The sequence below is a fragment of the Phaethon aethereus genome (assembly GCF_964289735.1).
Source record: "Phaethon aethereus genome assembly, chromosome: 2".
NCBI classification, from domain to species: Eukaryota; Metazoa; Chordata; class Aves; order Phaethontiformes; family Phaethontidae; genus Phaethon; species Phaethon aethereus.
In genome coordinates this window covers 36,312,659-36,332,185 of record NC_138582.1, presented here as the reverse complement: position 1 = coordinate 36,332,185, position 19,527 = coordinate 36,312,659, and positions in this window count along the sequence as shown.

The following is a 19,527-nucleotide window of genomic DNA, read 5'->3' as shown; positions in this document are numbered from 1 at the left end:
ACTGAACTACCTTATTTTCCACCACAATAAAGTATGTGTCTGTGTTATTAAAAAGATCCCAACAAGAACATTGATACAATCTCTATACCTAACCACTGACCCACTGACCCCTTCAGTGACTGTTTTCTTTATTTTTAGTCTTGATCTGGAGGCTAAGAGAGTAATCTAAGAGTAAAGCAATACATTTTTCAGGCTCATTGCCCTAATGTTCACTGTAAGCAGGTAGAAACCTTTTTGGTCTTCTGTCTCTTCATGGGACTGGATGCTTTTCCAGTTTCCCAGGTGTCATTCACAGGAACCACTCTGTAGACTTGTGGACCTGAGGAACTTCAGTGTCACTCCTCAGTGGACTTGTGAAAGTATGCGAGGAATGAAGCTGAGGGTATTTGTTTAGTCTCTGTGAGTAGTCAACCTTGAGGGAAGGAACAAGATAATCACAAAGGGATCACAACTACTGAACTTTGAGTGAACAGTCCTAATTAACATCTAATTAACATATAATTAGCATAGTAGAACACCCCCCCCCCCCCCCGTCGGTTAGGGAAAGCCTGCTACCCACAGAACCCCCTTCCCCACTGAGCATGCACAGTAAAAAAGAAGGACACTGACTTAAAGTGGGGACGAGGCTGGCAAGAACCACTAGGAACAAGGGTGACTGAGCCAACTTGCAAAAATACTGATAACTGTTGCTTGAAATGTATAAATATTTTCCGTGTGTTAAGCGAGGTGTGCTAGCTTTGTGCATCTACCACCTAGCTCCCAACTCTGCACAGGTTTGGAATAAAAGCAAACAACTCGGCTCTGTGTGTTTTTCAGCTCTCTGCACACTGCATAAAAGAACCCATGTTTAGGGCAACAGACTGGGGTGGCAACTGCCAGCCAACACCCAGCACCTTCTTCTCTGCAGGGCTGTGACTTCACCATGGTATGGGTCTAACTTATAGCCAAAATTATAATAAATGACAATTATAAATTAATCTGATTTCCCTAAACTCACCGTGGTAGGTATCTCGCATGTGCACAGTAACATAGAGAGAATCTAGCTGTTGCATGGTTGCCTCAAATTTCTACACATGCTAGGTTTTTATACCAAAAAGAAATAAATATCAAAGAGTTAAAACCCCAAACTGTCATCTTGCTAGGCTAACAAATTTTCCATGTTCTTCTTCTTAAATCTTCTACGTGAAGTTGTGAATATTCACATTTCTGTCCTTCCCTTAAAACTATGAAGCAATTTGCACACTTGGAGTTGAAGGGAAGGCCTCCCCGTTGGGTGAGGGTTTTGACCTGTTACTGGGGGTGCGTTTCAGTTACTGCAGGATGGCAGCATTTTTCGCACAAGCCAGGAACTGCTACTTCATAAATACATATATGCTAAGTAATGGCACTTATCATATCCTACAGGGTACATTTTTTGAGTTATCAAGAGAGCATTATTTCCTTCAGGAGTTCTTGATGCCTATGAAAGTAAACTGCACAATGTTGCCTGCATGCTTCATATTGTTTTACTCCATTTCTGTTGAAAAAAGAAAAAAGTAGTATTTGGCTATTTAAACGGGCCAGATAAATACTAAAATGTTCAAGAAAGAAGTGAAATATGCTCTGTTTAGGCTTTAAATTCTTAATAACTTTTCCAAAGTTGGTATCAAGCCCGGAATAAAAGGAGGAGATTTGCTACAAGTTAGTGCCTCACTTCGTAAAATCAACAACCACTTTTTGAATTACAGTGCTAGAAGAGCTTATCCTTGCTGATGATTAACAGGCTATTATCTTGCTGAATAAAAAATGAGCAATCAAACGTGAAAGGAAGCTCTGTACTTGGAACCAAATTCTACACATCCTTAAGCATGACACAAACTTATATAAGTCAATGAAGCCAGTTTTTAGCAAGATTTTTACAGCTTGGCCCCTGATAAGGTAAGTGCCTACACATAATATGCACTTGTCACGGTGCTCCTGAATGATTCAGTAGTAATGTGGCAGAAAGCCTTTCACCTGTAGACTGTCAGTCTGAATCTGTCAAGCAACCAAAAGTCCCTCCTGGAGGAAATTTTATGCAAAAATTCCAAGCAGTGCTAGGAGACTATTAAGACTGCACGTAAAGTTATACACGCAAATCCAGAAGGGTTGTCACTCATTTTTAATGTGGCCCTTTCTGCTACAGCCTTATGATTCAGTCTTTAATAACCCAAGCACATATCACCTTTTGAGCAGTGCGGTACAGACATTTTCCCTAAATCTTCAGAAATCTTTGCTTTGATGAACAGAAATCTTTATTCTGTTTCTGAGCACCCAGTAAGCTTATCTCGGTCTAAGTGAAGGAACACAAAAATAAGCACGCATTTGAATGGCACTGTACATCATGGTCACTGTCATGATCAAAGTTTAGTTGTACTGAAAATGACTTTCCTCAAAATTGATTGAGTTAAAATGCCAAAGCTGAAAGGAAGAATACCTGTGGAAATCAGTCCCTTACCTAATCAGGAATATTGGTGATTGCTAGTTATGGATTAAATAGGTTTTGCCTCCTGGGATATCATGTACTGTCATCAAATGAAATGCAAGAGACCTAAATACTCCCTTAGCCTTTTCACAGGAAAATCTGAACAAGAATATGAACACCTGAACAAGAATCTCTCTTAAAGACAAGTTCTGTTGCCTCAATTTTTTCCAAGAAACTCCCCCTCCGAAGGTCTCCTGTTTCCTGAAGATCTCTTCACATATTAGCAAATTTCCCCACCTCCCCTTACTACAAGACCTACTGCATAAAAAACTACAACACAGAAGGATTTTTTGCTAGTCAAGTGACTAGCAAGGTCACTCAAGGTCCATGCACAGGCTAAAGCTTTGAGGAAGGTTTTGTTGCAGGATTACCCATGGGCTGAATCAGCACTTTTTAATGCTTCTCATGGAAAGAAATCTAAGCAAAGATGGTAATTCATGTAGTGGTCATGTGCATATCTTCTGCTGTGGCAGAGAGTTTTTCTCTGCATGGTTGTATAGTACAACTGTCTGCAATGCTACACATTAGAGGAAAAAATGGATTGAGCGCCCTGAAAAATCCTGTGATGCTTGGGATAGAGCTGGAAAGTCTTTGTAACTTTATAATTTGTTGGGATTCTGATTCCTGGTCAGCATTGACAACAGATCCATTATCTGGTCAAGTTTTTCAGGAATCATAGATTCATTAAGGTTGGAAAAGACCTTTAAGGTCATCAAGTCCAACCATCAACCCAGCACCACCATGCCCACTAAACCATATCCTGAAGTGCCACGTCTACAGGTTTTTTTGAACACTTCCAGTGATGGTGGCTCCACCACCTCCCTGGGCAGCCTGTTCCAATGCTTGACAACCCTCTCAGTGAAGAAATTTTTCCTAATACCCAATCTAAACCTCCCCTGGTGCAACTTGAGGCCATTTCCTCTCGTCCTATCACTAGTTACTTGGGAGAATAGACCCACATTGCCACAACCCCCTTTCAGGTAGTTGTAGAGAGCGATAAGGTGTCCCCTGAGCCTCCTCTTCTCCAGACTAAACAACCCCAGTTCCCTCAGCCGCTCCTCATAAGACTTGTGCTCCAGACCCCTCACCAGCTTCGTTGCCCTTCTTTGGATACACTCCAGCACCTCAATGTCCTTCTTGTAGTGAGGGGCCCAAAACTGAACACAGGATTTGAGGTGCGACCTCACCAGTGCTGACTGCAGGGGCACGATCACTGCCCTACTCCTGCTGGCCACACTATTCCTGATACAGGCCAGGACGCTGTTGGCCTTCTTGGCCACCTGGGAACGCTGCTGGCTCATATTCAGCCGGCTGTCAGCCACCACCCCCAGGTCCCTTTCCGCCGGGCAGCTCTCCAGCTACTCCTCCCCAAGCCTGTAGCGTTGCATGGGGCAACTCTCTGAGCTCGGCCATCCAGCCAGTCCTTTACCCAGCGAAGAGTACACCTGCCTAAACCACGAGCCGCCAGTTTCTCCAGGAGAATGCTGTGGAAGATGCTGTCAAAGGCTCTACTACAGTCCAGGTAGACGACATCCACAGCCTTTCCCTCATCCACTAGGTGGGTCACCTGGTCATAAAAGGAGATCAGGTTGGTCAAGCAGGACCTGCCTTTCATGAACCCATGCTGGCTGGGCCTGATCCCTTGGTTGTCCTGCACATGGCCTGTGGGCACCCTTAAGATGAACCACTCCATGATCTTCCCTGGTATGGAGGTCAGGCTGACAGGCCTGTAGTTCCTGGGATCCTCCTTCTGGCCCTTCTTGTAGATGGGCGTCACATTGGCAAGCCTCCAGTCATCTGGGACCTCCCCTGTTAACCAGGACTGCTGATAAATGATGGAGGGTGGCTTGGCAAGCTCCTCCACCAGCTCCCTCTTGGGTGGATCCCAAAAGGCCCCATGGACTGTGCGTGTCCAGGTGGCTTAACAGGACCTTAACTGTTTCCTGCTGGATTATGGGGAGTTTATTGTGCTCTCCATCCCTGTCTTCCAGCTCAGGGGAGTTGCTGTTGGGCTGGAGGCAAAGTTCAGATTTAGTCATATGGGACTGAAATGAAGAGAACTATTTTCTTGCTTGAAATGAGGTGTTAATTATCCTACTAATTGAAACTAGACTTATTAACTTGGAGAGTGATTGGCATCATGCAAGCAGAGTTGCAAGAAAAAGCAGTAGCGGTGATGCTGAGCCACTGAGGAAGCATGCAGCAGTGTGCAGTCAAGGATCCCTTGTCCATGGAAGGGTACTTGGTTTGTATGCTAGTTGTCTAATTCAACAATTGTATAAATTGTTACAATTTAACATAATATTATGTTAAAAACCATAACTTGCAAAAACTACCCATGATGGCTTGCTGAGCCCTCTGGGGCTAACTTGGCTGCAATGGTGAGGGCCCTACCACCGAGGTCAGAGCCCTCCTGTGCTGCGTGCCCCATCAGCATGCTGGAGGTGCACCTGAGCTGCTTCTGCAGCCACCAGCTCAGGTCTGGGCTCATTAACACCTCTGGGTTCACTAACACCTCCCTCCTTCTCCTCTACTCTCTAGTTACACCGAAGGAGGAGAAGGAGGCTGCCTCATCTGTTGGTATGGAAATGGAGAGTGGATCTGGACCTACCAACAGCTGTGAGCACCTCTGCCCATAATTCAGCATCAGCCTGAAAGTAATACTGGGAAATATTATTCAGTGAAAGGGAAGTGAACAGCTTCTATTGCCTTGGAGCTATTGTTTCTCTCTCTAGCAGGGCTGCTTTGAATATTAAAGAAACTAATAGCGATCCAAATAAAAACCTGTGATTGAGATTTTGTACCAGCCTAGTGTGCTTATGCTGTGAAAAGGCAAGAGATAATAGAAAACTATCCAAAGCATGTCTTGCAAAAGTGAACAAGTTCATTTAGTTGTACAGTGGCTGCTGCAATAAAAGTATTTTATAGTGCAGAGTGACTCCTGTGTTGGCATTTGGCATAAAGCTACTGTTCTGGTGAAAGCAGAAAACATGTCTTCTTTAATTTTAATTAATAATTTAATTTAACAAGAAGCACATTTTCTTTAATTTTTCTGTTGTGTTTTTTGTTGTTGTTGTTATTGCCTGGAACACTACTGAGAATATATCCTGCCATGGCATGTCCATGGATATTATTTTTAGATGCAGCTTTGTCATTCTTTTTTACAGGCTTAGTATTAATTTAAAACATTTTTCTTGCTTCTGCTGCTATCTTCAGTTACCACCCCCATGCCCTTACACATTCTTTCAATTTTTCTTTTCAAGAGAAGCCCCAGCTATTCTATTTAAATGTCTTCTTTTTATTTTTTTATACTTATTCAAAATTGCTAAACTAACTTGGTGTGCATACAGCTTTTGCATAGGACACATGGCTAAAAATGATTGTTCTTTTAATAAGCACATGCTAGAAACATTAATTTATAAAGAAAAACAGAAACAAGAAAATAGCTGATTAAAGAAATCATGTGTGTGTGTATGAGTATACACGTATATACAAAAGCTTTAGCAGCAGACATAGCAAAGGGGCTGGAGCTTCTTTTAAGCACTAGCTGATGCACAAGGTCCTACACAGCCTGATGGAGTCACACTGCTGCATGTGTTCCCTTCACTCCTCGTCTTAGGGTCAGGGCTGCAGGTACCCTTACAGCATGAATATATTGAGTTTATGGTGGCAGACATTTCTGCACAAAAGGCCCTCATTAGATCTTTACATTTCCCTTACGTACAGCTGTGGACCTCATCCATAAAAATAAAAATTTACTTGAACCTTTTCTAAATTTTATAAAATGCAGACACACAACTGCCTCCAAACACCTCTAACCTGGGGGAACTTGGCACAAGTTTTTCTTCTTGCAGGCTGTACCTTGTGTTAAGAGGTGTTAAGCAGCCACAGCTTAGAGCACTACAACATTCAGAGTGCTGAAAAATCCAGTGATAATATGAAGCCAGTACATTTGAACATGCATGTTAGAGGTTCTCAGAACTGGCTCCTGCATCTGGTTTTATTGGTCTTGCTCTGTTCAAAACTGAAGAAAGTTCACCTTTTCCCATTGTTTGACAGCTATTGGACAATTCCACATGGTGAAAATTGATACAAACCCATTAACTTCCCTTAAAACCAGAAAGTTTTCGCAACAGTTCTGGTGAGGCCATTTGACACAATGCAGTTTGGACAGGTATTTTAAGTATTAAGAATTAATCTCAGCTTATGCTTCTGCAGAAAGTGTTCCAATAGCAGTCCTACAGCAATCCTAGCTTTGAAATATGACATTCACCTGCTTGCTAATAGGCTATGTAATTGCTAAGGAGCAGGTATGGGATGTCAAGAACACTCCTATTAGAGCTGAGGAGTGTCTGTATATCCCATGCAGTTAGAAGGAAACATCCTCGTATTTTTCACTGAAGTGCTGAGAAGAGCTAAATATTTATTCAAAGAATCTGGAAAAAGAAGATCCATGAAACTCAAATAATGATTTTCCAAAGGTGATGTCTTTAGCCTTGAGGTGGTAACTTTCTGCTGCCACTGCTGTCAGTTATGACTGAGAGTGGTCCTTCAGATTTGCTGATAAAAGCACCCTGTGCTACTGCAGGAATTTGGCTGCCAAGCATAAGCTTACTTTAGGATGTGGCAGGAGAACGGAGGGGCAATGTTCCTGCTGGAGCTGAAGTGTCCACAAATGAGAAATTCTTCTGCTAGGTCTCCAAACATGTTGTCCTGAAAGGGGTTCCACTGGAAACCTGGCTACATATGATGGCCGTGCAAGGAGAGCTGTGGAGTGTGGAGATCCCAATTTCATCTCCGGGTGACGGATCTCAAGCACGTTTGGCAGACCAGAAAGCTCACCATTGCCTGTGAGAGCACTCTGACCACACTGGACTAGGCACAAAAACTAAACTCTGCCCCTGACTAGCTGGACAAGAACATGTGTGGTTGAGTCGCCTCATAACAACAGACTAACAGGTAGCCCAACAGGACTGGGTATTTATTTAAATGTAGACACTTCAGTGCCTTGTAGTCCTCCTGGACTTTTGTACGTATTCCAAACAGGTTGCTTTCAACTGAGGTTTTACATCTCCGCGAGTCAGTGTTAAAACTGAATGCAATATTTATTCTGACTTGTATGCCAAGAAATGAAGGATTACAGGCCTGTGGGTTGCATGTGGCTTCAAATTTGGAGACTGTTCAGCAAATAGGAAATTCTTACTCCAAAAAATGTAAAGCAGTCTTTTCACTGGGTTCAGAAAATACTGTACAGCAGTGTTAGTGACAAAAAGTTAAGCGTTAAGGATGAAGGTATTGATGCTAGCAAAATATAATGAAAAGAGAAGGTAGTTTATTAGACTTACCAGATTAGCACTTCATTTACAGAACATTGCCCTATCTATTTAATAGCCAGTAGTGATGAGACTCTTGATTTTGTTTCTTACTAATGTGTTTTGCCTCTTTCTGGCGACTTTGTGGAATGTGATTTTAAGTCTATCCTGAAGAAAGAGGTTCCACACAATAATATTCTGCCATCATTTATGGATAAAAAGTTTCACTTGGGTTTATACACACATGAAAGAAGAAAAGTGCTTTGACTCGAGTGGAATATTTGATGACTGATGAAGGCTTAAAGAGAAAGGAGAATGTAGTGAAATCTACAGCCTTAGGGTGGACTTGAGTCTGTATTTCCCTGCCCAGACATTACCTGCTGGAGTAGCTTTGCAGTTCACTCTTGAGACACTAAACTACTTCTGTAGGAAGGGTCATTGGTCCTGCTGAGGACTTTACTTGCCATGAAGCAGTTCAGCTAGTGATCACCTGTGGACTTTGTAATGAAATAAAGAACTATATTGTCCAAAGTAAAAAGCAAGCAAACCTTAGAGAGGGAAAAGTCCTTTGGGGTACTTGGAAAGTAGACTATATTGGACCCATGACATGTGCCTCTGAAAGGTGGAAGTTCATCGTGATTGGTGTTGAAATAGTGAGCAGTCTGGATTATGTTTACCCTATATACACCACATGCAGATTGGATTTAAATTTAAACCAAATAGTTTTCTATGCAGCCAATGCCACTAGAGATACAGTCAGATAATGGGTGACATTTTAAAAATAATATGGTACAGGAATGGTGTCTCAAGCATGGAGTTAAGTGGACTTTCCACTTATTTTATTGACTTCAGAGTAATGGTATAGTAGAAAAATGGAACATGTTGCTTAAATAGCAACTCAAATGGAGAAACAGTGATGTTGACTGTGGAAGAAACTTATGGCAGGATGTGCAAGCCCTGAAATCCCAGCAGGCTCCTACTGGTAGTCCACTATCCTGTGCTGAATCATCAGCAGCAGGATGCTTTGAACACCTTGGTGTGGTATCCAGGAGATCAGGTGAGAATTCAATGCTCAGCACTTGGAAGACACTGGGTTACTTTACAGCACTTTTGAGGGGAAGGAATATGGGGAACTGTAGATACTGCACGAGTGAAATTAATCATTGCTTTGTCTTGGATGTGATCCAAGACCCAAATCTTCTTTCTCCCTCTTAGTAACTGCTGACCTCCTGGATGAATAAGCAAAAGCCATTGTTCAACCTCCATACTACAGAAAGTGTCCATCTGGGGGGTACATGCAGCCTGCTCTGAACTTCATTATAGAATGACTGGAATAAAACCTTCGCTCCTGCCTGAGAGTGCTGGTGCAATCTAGAGACCTGTGGACAACTTTACAGAGGACATAAAGGCAACCTCATTGTTGATCCTGGTGGAATACTGGCCTACAGCCTGGACCCAACTAACCCCTTAGGACCAGTATGGGACACAGTGTATTCTCAGATTGAGGAACTGGAAACTTTAATCACCAAGAATGAAAAGGCTCTTATTTGTCAAAAACAGGTGACCATTGCTATCAAACAAGATACTGGCCAGATTGTCAGAATTGTGACAGAAATAGAACAAACTGCTGGACATCATTGGTATGACATTTTTATGAGATCTGTGCCATCTGCAAATGGCATATCACATCTTATGTTACATCCTATGATCGTTGTATTATTGTTTATTATTTTATTAGTTTTGCTATTAATATGTTTTTATATCCATGTTTAGCACATATCTCGCCGTGTTGAAAGCATGCATCAGTTGTTACCTGATTCGGGCTTAACTGAGTGCCCAACTCTTCCCCCTGCCCTCACCCCCAGCAAGGCAAGAGGAGTAACAGGGCATCCACGTGCTGCGGTAGTGGGTTCGCTGGGTATTTGGTCTATACCGAGGGGTGAGTGTGACTGTTCACTCAGCTCCGGTTTTGGCTGAACACACAGCCCGTGCCACAGCCTGATGTGTGTTGGAGCAGCCATCGGGGCGCAGCGAGAGCAACGCGCGGGCAGGACACCGTGGGAAGAGGAGATAAGGGCCACTCTGCAGCTGTTGTCCCCTGCAGCCTGCTGTCCCCTGCCACTCCCGTCTCTGCGGAGGAGCCGTCAGTCTGTTTCTTCAGAACCCACTGACCCATGGAATTGTACAGACCAGCCTCCCAAGCTGGAAGGGAGAAACAAGCCAGCTTACCCAAAAAGCATCTGGGGCAGCTCCGCCAGCAGCTGGACCGCTGAGGCTCCCGTGCTCCCTGCTGTGGCACAGGGATGGATGCCTGCACCACGAGGGAGGAGGAAGGCGAGCATGCTCACCATCGGCCAGCAGTTGCTTTGCCCGTAGGTGTGTGAGCTAGAGAGTTTGTGATCTGGAGAGTTTGTGAATTAATGAAGTGATGAAGTAGGGAATTCGCATGTTACACTAATCTGCACAAAGGGCATTGAGCCCACATTTGATTTTCTTTTTTAACTTAGTGAACTCCTGAAATAAAGTTTAATTTTCTGAGTATGTTGTCCTGTAAATTTTAGAGATCCAAATGGACAGGGACATTTTGACATGTGGCGGAGGTAAAAATCTGTCAGAGAAACTGAAAACTGGCAAATTCCTTCCTTCAATTGAAGTGTCTCTCTGATTACCAAAGTTTATTCAGTTTAGACATGAGATGGATACACCATGGAAAGCATAAGATACCCATAAATCATTGGGGATTTAGACATTTCTTAAATAATAACACTATTTATTTTTTAAAAAGAAAGAGAGCTCTGTTCTGGCCTTTCAGGATGGGAAAAATCTTCGCCAAATTGTCTAAGCCTTTCAGATAAGAGTTAAAGTTTCTCCCTTTTCTTTGTCTGTCACTATTTCTGTAGGTGTTAGAAGATCTGCCTCGAGACATTCCTTGATCCAGAAAGACTGGGGTGAAGTAAGGTTGTTTGGATTTGTTCTTGTGAGGGTTTACTTTAGGCACAATTATGCAAGTTCAGATGTTTAAACATTTGCTCTTTCTCTTGATTTAGCTTAAGGGCATTATTCTTACCCATAAAAGAGAAGATCCTAATCCAAACCTCTTAGCTTTCTCTGAGATCCTCTGCTGCTGTAAGATTTTTCAGTCAGTTCCTCCTTCCCTTCCCTACCGTTGTCATTATCTAGGGAATTTTCCTCTGCTGAAGGAGACTACAAAGCTTACGGCATGCCACACATATCTTACATACTGTCCTGGGAGTCAGCTGCGGAATCACCATTTCTATCTGTTGTCCAGTCAATGAAAATAGACTCTCAGTCCTACAATTGCGAATCACAGCACAGGTCCTGGCTGCCTCGCCTGACTTTGCTTGCTTTATATAAACAAAAGGAAAGACGTAAGGGGCAAGGTTTTCCAAGAAAAAGGCTATGCCACTAGCTAGTTACTGAGTCAAATAAGCTAATTCCAAATTCCAGTAGATTTCAGAGGAAGACTTCCTTTGCCTTCTAAAAAGAAGCTCTACAGTCATTTGGTGTTTGCCAAGAAAGCAAGCTGACTGAAAGTGCTCTGGAAAAACTGCTTCCCAGCTCTCTTACATCAAGTGTTTGCTCATTAGTAGGAGCTGTTTGCTAGAACTGACGCCACTGCAGCCTCTCAAGTACTGTCAGTCAGCGGCTTTGATTGCTGGGGATTTCTTAAAGCAAGCGACAAATCATAGAATAGAAATGTTTCCCTTCACCTTATGTGGCTGAGAAAACTGGCGATGACCAAAACATTCCATCTTGCCATTTAAGCCTCTTGGTTTCTGTGTCTAAGGCTAATTACCATTCTCTGAGATAAAGAGTGTTTCACTTTGATATATCAGGATGTGCGGACATTCATGTTCCACTGCCGCTACTGTATTTGTATCAGGACTACACCAGCAACAGGTTAAAGAGTGGGTGTGAGGGGACACTTGGGGAATTTAAATTGCAAAAGGGATTAGTAGCCTTGCTACATAAGCCTGGGGGTTTAATTCAAAGGCATGTTGAGCCCAGCACTTCTTTTATGTCTGACACTGGTATATTGCTCATAATAACATCATTGTTGAGTGTAAGGGAATGTGGAATTCACCTGCATTTCCCTCATACATTTTATTATGTGTTCCTATAGAATTTCAGTAATTATTTGGCAGAGTGCCTGGTAGCAAGAACAGAAAGTGTATACTGAACTGCTGGTCACTATATTCAGTTCCTCCGCACACAAGGAAACAGCATATATAAGAGGCAGCAATCTGTAGTCCAGTGAGAAAATGGCAATTTTAATAACACACAAGTAGACAATGAAGTAAAAGCAATTCTGCAGGGAGGTGGCAAAGGAATAGCAAGAAAACTTGCTGTGGGGAGGTCTTTAAGGTCTGTCCATTCAAGGCCCAACAGGCCTTTGAGCCCTGCAACGCTGCTTTGGCAGTGACTGCAGAAGCTGAGGCTGGGGCACATCTCTTTTGCTGACTCTGTCATGGGATGGTTATCTCTGACAGAGCAAGCAGCTGAGGTCAGAAATCCTGAAATGGCTCAGGGAGACTTGCCAGGTTTTATCTGTCAATGCCTTTGCTTTTCTATTGCATGGATCCACCATGTGGATCCTTAGGAAGTGGCTAATGTAGGTCTTTAAGTTGCAGTTAGCAGCCTGGCAAGAGGAAAGTGATGCATGGACACAACAGTTCTCAGCTGCTTGCAAAAAAGAAATGGGGAAGTACTCTTCGTGGACCCAGTGAGGAGTAAAAAAAGTGTGGGAAGGATCTGCTCCAACGTCTGGTTCCTGTTGCTGTAAGCAGTCTCTGCACATCCTTTCCCTGCAGGCTGAGCTGACCTGAGGGTACTCAGAGCCACGTCTGTGATTTGTCACAGCTTTAAGTGACAGTTCTTTCAGGTTTTCGTTTTTGTCCTGTTGCTAGTGTCACAGACAGTTTACATAATGGTCATAAGTGCGTGAGTGGGAAGTACAAAAGTGTGATTCATTATCCTCAGGAAAGATAGGGCAATGCTTGAGGCACCTTCCCAGGACTCAGGAGGAGCAGATTCAATGCCTTTGCTCTGCCCAGAGTTCCCGCAACAGTAACTCCGCCTGGGCTGCTTTACACACAGAAATCCTCGCTACCCGTCTCATGTCTACAGCACCACAGATGTGTCTGACTGACTGTGCAGCCTTGGGGCAGCAGGTCCCACTCGTCCCACACGTGATGGACTCGCTGTGCACGTGCTGCATAGCAGCTGTACATCTGGTGCTTTTGGGGTCACGCACCCTGGGCAGAAGCAGACTTCTGGACATGCGGGCAGATGTGATGGTCTCGGTAAGGAAAGAAAGCATTTGGGACTGAGCGTGTAGTGCCCTTGGACACTCTCTCATTTGATTTCTGCTGTGTTCATGAAAAAGGACTTTGTAGCGTCTTGGCAAAGAAGCAGACTGCACCAACAAAACAGCAGACACCATCCTCAGTCTGAACAAAACAAGCTGCAAAATTCTGATTTTTTGACTGGTTATTTAAGTAAAACTAGCAAAAAGCAAGAATTAATCAAGTGCAGGTAGTGATGATATAAATATTAGAGCTTTAATAGCTCCTCTGCACAGGTCTCACCAAGGCCAGTTAGCCGACCAAAGTCTGCATAGGATTGAGTTGGACAGGAGTCCCCAAACACATATCAACTACATCTTAACTGAGTATACAGTGTTGATTTTTCAGCAAGTAACTGTTTGCGGAGAACATTTAACTGCCGGTAAAACCCTGGTGATGACTGTCACACAGAATATCTAAGCTGAATGAGGAATTCATGGCGCTTGAGTTTTGTTGTGAATTTAGCTGCTTCTTCATCTCATGAGCTTTTTATAAGCGGCATGCAACTTTCTGTACATTATTTGTTATTCACTCTGAATCAAGTCAGACCTTAACTTAGGAAAAAACTAGGGGCATGAGGATGAATTTCTGTGGCACAGTCTGACCCTGCATTAGTCTCTATTGTTGTTTTCTCTCTGCAAGACATGGAATTATAAATAGTCCAAGAGAAGCATTGATTACTGAGTGTATGACTGCAAGTAGTCCATGTGTGTCATGTTTTGGTACATGGTGTAGCTGATAGATGCCTTGAACTCTGGTAAGCAGAGAGAGGTTCAAGTCTTCACTCATGGTTTTGCATTTTCTCAAAAGGCACATGGTAAAATTTATGGTGGTTCAGGAAATGTTAAACATGTTTTTTCTGGCTAACGACATCTTGCCCAAGTGTTATTCCTTAGTAAAATTCTAAAAAGAGGTGTTAACTGGCTTCAGTTTCGGACAAGTCAATATAGTTTCAGCTGTGAAATATTTCGCAATGTTGTTTGACAAATAACATTTCTTCTGTGCTGGGATGCTGTTGATACCTTTTGGGAGTTCTGTCTCTCCACTTTGTAGAAAAAAAGAATATTTAAGTTGCTTAGGAGCACAAGTTTCTTTGATTTTCCAAGAACATTTATGGAAGGTGTATGTTACAGGCTCAGGCAGAGTTCACTGGATATCACGCCATACAAGTTATTTCTCTGGGGCTTTTATATTGCTTCCTACCTAAGCACCTGAAAGGGTTTCTGTGATTGTTTTGAGGTGGGGTTTGTTTTTTTTTTGTTGTTTGTTGTTTTTTTTTTCCAAATAGGCAAATTTGAATGGTGCTGCAGGGGTATGACAGGCTGGGGCTGGAAAAAGTGCTGATGCAGAGCTGTGCAGAGCTTTTATGTCAAAAGGATATCTAGTTCTGGTCTCTCGCGGGGTAGCTAGTGTTTGCTTTGCTTCTCTGTTTCTTCTTCCAGGCTGAGAGAGGCCCCAGAGAAAGTGGAGAAGGTTTGTGTGCCTTCAGCCTCTTAATATAGACATACCCTAAGTGATTTGCCTGATGTCCATGGCACTGCAGTGGAGTGAACCCAGATCGCCCTGCTTGCACCCTCAGCATTTTCTGCCTACGCAAGAAGAGAGGAAGCCATCAGTGGTGACAGTGCATTCAGCTCCAAGTCTTGCCTTGGTGCCCCTGCATCAGAAATGGGATATGTGCTCTGCTTGGGAAAAGACAACAGCTAGTAGAAAGGTGAGATTTTTTTTTTTCTTCAGCCTTCCCAGGTAGGAATGTGGGCTTGGATCTTGCGCTCAACCCCTTCTTCTCCACCCAGGCAGCTTCACAGTGGTATTTGTCATGCCTCAGGGAAACAGAGTGACTTGTTTATCTGCTGCAACGAACCCTGTTGAGTCTTCAGAGGAGTGGAATTACATTCTGGATGGCAGCTTGGGCTGCAGCCATGTTACTGAACATTGGCTAAAATTTCCCCTGGTTGTTGCCCTCACTTCAGCCCTCATCAGTGGTAACAACATTGGGAGCAGTAACACAGAAAAATCTGCAGAAGCCATTGGTATTTTATCCACTGTGTCATCTTGCTGTCTTCAGCTGGATGACATGGTGCTGCAAATATTGTAAATATTAACCTGTGCTCATGTTGTCTTCCCTGTTGGTCCTCCTGGTAAAGCTTGGGTTCATTTTTATTGAAAGCATGGATAGGACAACAAACCCTTCTACTCCCATCCAGCAGCAGATTACTGCCATTTACTCAAAATCTATCTTAAAAGAGAGATCAAACATGGTGTCTGGATTGCTCAGGGTTTTGGAGCTGGTGAGGAAGCTGCAACCTCTGCTGGCACAGCTCTGAGCAGGGCAGCTCAGATTGGCGGGCATGTGGGGTGAGGAACAGCTACAGAGAACAGAGAGGGGCTGCCTACTTGCAGCTGAAGATGCAGTTGATTTTAAGTCTTGTTTTCATAACACAAGTTGTCTTTTGTTCAGCCAGGTTTTAGGGACAGGGAGTTGGCTGCACTGCCTGTAAGTGTAATAATAACCTTGCATGTCCGCTCTGTGCTGTTCCTGTGGTCTTCAGGAGACTGATGTCTGTTGTCCTGCCATTTTTGTGTCATCAGGGGAATCGTTTAGACAGAGGAAGAGATTTTAATTAGGAGGCTAGAACTCCTTCAGGATAAAAATGGCTATATATTAGTGTCACACTGTCCCTTCTCAGCACTGCAAAGGAGAGGGTGTGGATTAAATATTTAATGTGAAGTAAGAGAGATTATTTAGCTAAACAGAACCAGATGTATTTCTGTAGGTATGTCAAAGTCAAGTCCTTGCTGGGAATTTGCAAACCCACAGCGCTCTCACTCATGCATGCACAAACCCCACCCTTCTATCTCCAGTGAGTCCTCGCAAGTCCTGGGACTTTCAAGAATGGACCCTGGAAGTGGGCATACAGGGTGAGGACAGTTCCTTTCAGTCACTAACCTACTGTGTAACAACTGCTGTGGACGCTCACTAAACCTTGTCCCTCGCACCGTGGCCCCGGATTGTTCAAAGCAGGTGCTAAAAAAAGGCATGAGGGTGGAATATGGAACATGATCCTGTATGTCATCCATTCCCTTGGAGATGGCAAGAGGGACTCGGGGGAACTAAAGCGTAAATAGAGCTTCTTTGCAGTGGTCACAGTTAATGCGTCTGTATGATAAAAGGGGGGTGAAAAAGGGGAAGGAGGTAGGCAAAGCTGATACTGATGGAAACCCTATTACTTAGGCACTGTTATTCAAGAACAATTTATCTGTGAGAAAATATGACACTTGTAGCCAACTCCTTTGCAAGCTGTAGAGCCAGCTGCATAGGCTTGCCTGAGGCACTGAGTATGCCATCTGAGCAAGTTACAAGGAAATCTCTATTTAAATAAAAAGAAAAAAAAGTAGTTCATGAATATCAGGCACTCTGTGTCCTGCCAGAGCGTTCTCTTTTCATATCAAGGGTCTGATTCTTCAGAAGAAGTACTTTTTTGTCCTCTTTCAGACTGCTGACCGATTCAGTGGAGATAGTGTAGGAAGCAAAAATCATACTTACCCATGAAGTATCTCTGAAATAGAGCTTTCTGGATTGTCCTGTATTTCGAAGACACATTCATGGGTACATGGTGTGTGATTCAGCCACAAGCAGAATGATATTCCTCTTGTCAAACTGCAGACATCTGCAATGTCTCCATCTAACTGATCTGTCAGCCCACCCTATAATAATCAATGGAGAGAAATAAGTAGCTACGTGGGACTGCTACTTCTAAAGTGTTTTGGATGTCAATGTAATAAAAGGTGATTTGTGCCTGAGAGGTGCCTACTTCTTTCCCCTGACAGCAGAGACATCTTTAGACGTCCACTGTAAAGTTAATGGAATGAATCCCTCCATGAAAGTATGCACCATTTTAAAAAGGTTAGCTCAGGTTGTCTGGATGGCCACAAGGCACCCAAATCTTGCCTTCTCAGCTTTTCTCTTTTACACCGTCTGTGAGAGATTCTCAGTTTTCCACTCAAATCCCTCGTTTCTATCAAAGCACCATCATCTTTTCTCAAACTTTTCCCTGATACTACCTGCAGGCTGCAGAATACCCCTTGATAGTACCCAGTAGTACAGCAGCCTCCCAAGCTACAGGTGTCTGACGTACCATCAGGTGAGCTCTGCTGTGAAGTCTCAGCGTGTTGGATGTTGATAATTTGGGATGACAGTGCAGCTGGTTGGGATTTTTTGATAAATATTTTTTGTCAGAAAAGGACAGTTCATAGAAGCAAAAAGGACTGGTAGGGGCATACTGGTTCCAAACAAATTTTCCCAGTGGACTTTTTTGCTGTGTGATACTGTGAGAGACAGAGTAGGCTTGATCAGCTACTAGGAATAACCTGGGTTCATGTCCTGGAGTACTCTAGTTAGATTTGGAGGTTGAACTTCTCTCTCCCACACATGAAGTATCCACACTCACTAGCAGCCACTCTAGTGAGTGTAGAAAAGGGAAGAGAAATATTTTGCATTTTGTGGAAAACTTTGGGAGGTGTCAGCATCATTTGGATCTGAAATGAGAACAAGTATTTCCTCTTAAAAATGTGAAAGAGAAAACTGTTCCTGCCCAGGAGACCTCAGGAAAGACACTAACAAACGTAAAAGCACCTCACACTTGTTAATACAAGAGAGAGGAGCAGTGGAGTTTTAACTTTAACTTATATGAACCAAACACTTTTACAAAGTCCACAATAAAACTTTATGGTGGGGTCCAGGCAGATTCAGTTCTAGGTGAAATACAGTTTGTGCTGTAACTTTCCTTCCTGCAGCAAACCCAGGTTGCTCAATTATTTTTCTGAAAGCCTTCATGAATGCAATAGAAATGACACTGGAAAAGTAAAGGAGAGAACCTGAAATAATTTCAAAGCTTTTTTATTTTCCAAAGTGGGGACGTGTACTGTGTCTAACACACAGTAAGCCTTGCAGCGGGTTCCTGCTTAGCCGGAGGTGCACACAAATGCTGTCGATGCTTCCTGTTGCTAGAAATGTGCCCAACTTCAGATGACAGGGACAATGGAGTTTGTATTTATTTAAAACACTGCCTAGCCCCAAAGAGTCCAAGTGCTGTGCATTGCCTTTGGAATAGATGAGGTGAAATACTATAACAGTGCAAGATTTAGAGTTGTTTGGGATTTTTTTGTAAACATGCTAGTGACCTTATTGTGAGTGGTAGTAGCCAATAGCCACTTCAGTTAGCATTCAGTGCTATAATTAGCTATCAAGTGTTTTGACAGGATCAATAATTCACCCATTGATCTTTTACATTCATTATTTTGCATCTGAAGAGTGCCTAAGAATTCACTGGCAAATTACTTCGCTAAATGGTGTCCTGTGAGACCAGTCTGCTTCCTAAAAGTTGAGGGAAGGAGATGTTGCACAGATTTTAGGTGAGTTACTTGCCACCCCTTGTTTGTGGTTGGCAGGACCCAGCGGCAGGGAAATGCATGCTACCCTCGTCACCATCGATCGCAGCCAGCGCTGTGCTCTCTTTAGGCACTCACTGATCTGTATAAATCTCCAGGGTTGACCTACCCCGTTCTCTGCTTGAAGGCTTTTGGCAAGATCACGTATATCTTTCTGAGAGCTTTGTTTGCGGGATGGTGTGGGAGAGCTGGGGGTACAGTGTCCGCCACCCTGAGTGCGTAAATAGTCCAGATGAAGGAAAAAAGGCAGGTGGCAAATTAGGACATGAACTTTTGTCTGTGCAACCAGCAGCCAGTTCCCTGTGTGGCCAAGTGACACAGCTAATTATTGGGAATTTATACCCTCACTATCCTCTCTCCTTTGCTGGCAGCCACCCACAGCCTGCCTGCAGTTTTGCCAGGCATTCACACAGTTTCTCGTGGTCCGATCTCTAACATAGTGCCATTAAGTATAGAAATGGACAAAAGGCCTGTGAAGAAGAAAGAGAAACAGCAAAGCAGCGAGGGATGCAGCAGGGGCTGCCACCTCCGGCCACTGGCAATATGCAGGCTGATCCCAGCCCGGGGATGGCAGCTGCCACCAGTAACCCCAGAGCCATCCTGTCTGAAGGTACCCAACCCCAATCTAAATTTTATCTACTTTGCTGCATGCTTAATTAAGGAAAGCAGCTTCCACCCTAGTACCTCCATGCCACTTCATGCTGTACAGTATTTTTCACCAGCTAAGGAACATGGTTGTGTTCTTCTGCACCAGCTTTTAGTTACCAGGAAAACTCTTGTTTACCTAGGCCCCTTCCTTCTCCAAGCTCAAGTAAGTAGGAAGCTAGTTATTAAGTAAAAATAAATATGAAGCTAGGAAATATGTTATGTAAAAGGAAAAATAGCTGAACAGCAG